General features: G+C 42.7%; 1 long non-coding RNA gene across 1 annotated transcript; it reads left to right on the top strand.

The window, feature by feature from the left end:
- Positions 1-452: 452 nt before the first annotated feature.
- LOC112550191 lies at positions 453-3,944 on the top strand. The gene is made up of 3 exons (XR_003093872.1): positions 453-996; positions 2,166-2,215; positions 3,708-3,944. It is a non-coding gene; the product is annotated as an uncharacterized LOC112550191 (long non-coding RNA).
- Positions 3,945-4,631: the final 687 nt, after the last annotated feature.

The raw sequence follows: 4,631 nt of genomic DNA, 5'->3' as shown, positions 1-4,631 counted from the left end.
GCAGCGCCGCCTCGCCCCGCCCCCGCGCACGTATGTACCCCCGCCCCCCCCCGGCGACGCGCCGCGCGGCGCGCCTACCGTAACTACCGCCACGCGCCGCGCGCGCCACATCGCTACCGTAAGTACCCGGCGCGGCGAGGCACAACCTGGCAGCGCCGCAGCCCGTCGTTAGTCGGAGGTTCTGGCGCACACACGTATACACGTACACATACATTCACGTACATGTACACTAGCATACACATAATGTAAGTACACATCCGTGCAAATTCACATACATATGTACATGTACACACGTATTCATAGTCATACGTTTACATGGTACACATGTACACATATGTACACATATTCACATACACATATACTCACCCTAATGCACATGCACACTACATGCATGGGCATACTACACTAACATGCACACTACACTTACACAGTCATGTACACACATACACACACTACTTACACATGCACGCACACATACACTCATACACATACACACTCTACACACACATATGTACTCATGTACACACACTACCCGATATGCATGCTACACCTACACACACACTGCAGGCAGCCATCCTACCCCAGGGAGCATGACCAGCTGCCTCGTGTCAGGGGTAATGGGGCAGGGGAATGATTCGCTACAAGCCCCTCTCAACACAGCAGCCCACCCCACACCCCTCCAACTCTTATCAGTTGATAGAAAAGGGGGGAAATGAGATGGAGTCAGCTGGGAAACCTCAAGTCTCCAGGCCGAGACATGTGATGCAGGGGAAGACTTTTGCCCCTAGCATGGAAGTTGCTGCAGCTCTAATCTTGCAAGAAAACCTGTGCAGACAGCGCCTGGGCCAGGGGAACCAACGCTGCCAGAGTTTTAGTCTCCCCTACACACAGAAGCTGGGCCACCCAGCGCACACAAAGCATCATCCTTCGGACGGTGACAAGGCCACAGTGGCTAGGAAGGCCTTTAGACCAATATATCTTATTCCTTTTGGAGAGGTGAATAAAGTAATGCCAGTGTGTAATGTCTTTATACCAGTGCCTTTATACCCGTATACAAGTAATGCCTTTATACCAGCGAATAACCCTCCAAACTGGGGAGGGTGTAACAAAACACTTTGGTAAAGAAGTTGCACCTTAACTGAAAAAGATACGCAGCTCTATTTAGACCAAAAGCTCATTTTTCTTTCATATCTACATTCAGCAATAAATTAGGACTAAGGGGCTCAAATGCAGTTAGGCTAAGGGACTCCAGCAAGTGCCATTAGGACCCTTTCCCTTCACCCTTGCCTGATGTTGTGACTGACCCACCACTGCTACGTTTGGGGCCAAGCAGAGCCTTCCTCTATCATAGCCCTGGCCTACATGCTTTGTGCACCACATAACTAGTTCAGTAATAACACACTTACTATTGGCATTAACCAGATGCAGTTAATATCAGTATGAAAGGTATACCTGCCCCTTCCCATACAGGAATAAACTATTTAACAGTATAACGCATCTTTAGGCCTGGCTCCATACTGGAAAAAAAGCTCTCTCAACTGGCAGTCACACTTTTTCTGTTAATATACCAGTAATAGCTGTATACCAGTAGTAGTTAGTATACCAGTAGTAATTGCGTGCATACAATTATACTAGTATAAAGATTTCCTTGTATACACATACCTATAACTCACTTGCTTCCTAAAGCAGGATATATTAATAGTGACAAACAATTAACTGCAATTATATTTCGGGGGTGTACCATTTTAAATATATAGGATAGTTATTCTGCGTATGTACTGTAAAGCCCCTGACTGCTGCTCAGTCTGTCAGAGAGGCTGAGGCCACCTTAGTGAGCAGCAGCCTCCATACTTGGTCACCCAGAGGCCTCTATGAAAGTCCCCAGCATCACTGCATCACGGGATGGCAGCAGCTGGAGTTCCCCTCACACAGAGTATATATAGAATAGAATAAGATGGGGTTACTACAGTCTTTTCCTGAGGGCAGATGCAGCTCAATACCTTTTTACTGCAGGGTAGAAGATCTCAGCTTGCCCCAGAGGTGAGCCTAATGTGCCATTTCAATAACGGTATAAAGGTCTTAATTTGCATGTACACAAGGGAAGTAGGAGTTGTTTATTCAATTAACTAACACAAGTCATCTAATATCCCTTTTTCTTGGTATAGATAAACCCAGAATATTTTGCTGAGGTGATGATGCCATTGCTCTGAGCAAGGTGAGAGAGTCAGAGGTCACGAACCTGGAAAGGCACTTCAAATCTTAATAGAATAATTATTTCAAGGTGCTTTCCTAAAGTTTACAAGCAGTACTACTTTAGTCCACACACACTGTTTTTAATTGTTTTGCAACTACGAGGCTTAAACGCTTAAACATTAACGTCTTAAGTTCAAATACCACCTGGCTTCAAGAGTGGGAATCTGGTTGCAGTACAAGTGCTTGGCTCAGTCCTCACCTCTTGTAGAAAACATACAGATCACAGTTCTCACCGGTACTTTATTTCCCTAGGTTGCAGTGTTCTTGAGGGCCCTCATTCAAGTTCAAAGTTCAAAACTTTATGGATCCTCACTAGCCCAGGTTATGGATTCATAGCTCCTGCCTTATGCACCTATCTGCATACATATACCTCTATCTTTAAAATGTACACCAACGTAGACTTAGAGTGCAGTCCTACTCTGAAAAACTAAAAATGCGTTTTTCTCTCTCATGACATCTGCTCCCTGCATATATGCAGTCGACTTTAGTAACAAGTTCTTATCACTTTATACTCCTGTTGCCATGGAGAATGAAAACAGCTAGAAGCTTTCATGCACATAAAGAGATTGTTTACTTACCTCAAGACATTCAAACCCCAATGTCTAAACTAAGAATCCTAACTATAGCAATACGCATCCAAGTAGAAACGGTATAATTTTATGAAGGACAATCAATGCTGAGAGGGAAGAAAGAGGGTAGCTACAGGTGTTAATGGGAAATTTAGCTCAACTTGAGATCACAGTAATAAATTCAGGTCCAGTTAATAGAAGCAGAACAACATTCAGTAAATTTTTACAGGGATAGCAGAGGGCAGATTTTGACCTACAAAATCCTTATCACCAACAATTGTGGTTGAAGAGGTGAGAGTCCTGGTTAATTTTCAAGTCCAAGATGATTTAGCGACATTGGACTTTTTTTTTGTCCCACCCTCATTAAAAAAGGGCAGGGCCCACCTTCATTAAAAAAGGGCAATCATACTAATTTTTTCTGTTGTGCACAATTGTCATATGGTCACCACTCTCAAAGCAAGAACATATCCCCTGAACTGATGTGTCCTCACTAGGCACGTCTATGCATGATGCTACATCACCATAGCAATTCACTACGGTGATGTAGGCCTGCGGACAAAAACTGTGATGCAGCTATGTCGCTGTAGTGATGTGCTCCCCCATTATAGCGCGTCACTACAATGACATATTGTGCCTAAAAATAACTCTATAGCATGCGGGGCATGGTACAGGCTGTTACTGTGCCATCATTTAGTACTTCCAAAAGGAAGTACTAAATGATGGTGCAGTAACAATGGCACCATAGTGTCACATGTAGATGCACTCCCTGAATTGTATTTGTGTCAGAAGTTTAGCTAGTTTTCTAGTTTTGCTATAGATCTGCTTTAACAAGAAAAAGTTATTTGATTAATGTGTTTCCCATTCTTCTCCCCCTTTTTAACTCAGGTGGCTGAAGGGATTTTCTGCTCAGGATTTCAGCATAACCTTCTGACAGGCCATGTAGAAAAGTTTTCTCCATCCTCAAGTCAACAGAAGAATACAAACCTCTGAAAATAGAAAGCTTAGTGCAAATGGTGTCATCCTTAACATGTGAGGTAACTGCTTACATAGCAGCAACTGCTGTAAAAAAAAAGCCCTAGCAATAAAAAGTTAATAATTGGATTCCTCTGGATTCAAACCTTCTCTCAGAAGTCATACATTCTTCTGTCTTAAGGCATAAAACAGTTTTCTGTATTTAATTTAGAAGGTGCTAAACTTTCTATAAATAGTAGAGATAAAATGTACTGTGTCCTTTTTATGTTTATTCATTCATCAGATCACAACATGTCTGTTCCCTCTAGTTAGTCTGTAGTCTTGTTTTTAAAGTTACTTTAGTTCTCTTTCCTGACAGTATCACTTCCTAAAGGGAACTGCATCTTTCAAGACAGAATCAAGTGTCTTTCTATTCTTCCCATACTTAATTGTTTCAATTTGATATTCCCATGTACCGAGTCTTTTGGTCTGTTTTTCTTCCTCTGTTTTCACCTCTTCTCACTAAAACCCTGGGTCTCCTCTGATTTTGCTCTTCCTCTTCCATTGTTAGCCATGAGGGGTAATTCTCTTTCTTCTTGGTTCCCTCACTGTTGTCTCTTCTTAATGGTCCTGCCAGAGGCAAGGATTTTTTGGGTTGATATCTTTTATTGGACAAGTGGCATAGTTGGAATAAAGCTAGACAACCTTTGCATTTGAAAGCTTGTCTAAACCTTGTCCCAGTGATGCAGTTGGTCCAATAAAAGATTGTCCAGGAATTTTATGGGAGACAAGGATTTTTGGAGGTTGGTATCTTTTATTGGACCAACTGCATCACTGGGCCAAAGTTTAGACAAGCTT

Source organism: Alligator sinensis, unplaced genomic scaffold (genome assembly GCF_000455745.1).
Source record: "Alligator sinensis unplaced genomic scaffold, ASM45574v1 scaffold534_1, whole genome shotgun sequence".
NCBI classification, from domain to species: Eukaryota; Metazoa; Chordata; order Crocodylia; family Alligatoridae; genus Alligator; species Alligator sinensis.
The sequence above is the reverse complement of the archived record's forward strand: the minus strand, read 5'-3'. Positions and strand labels throughout refer to the sequence as shown.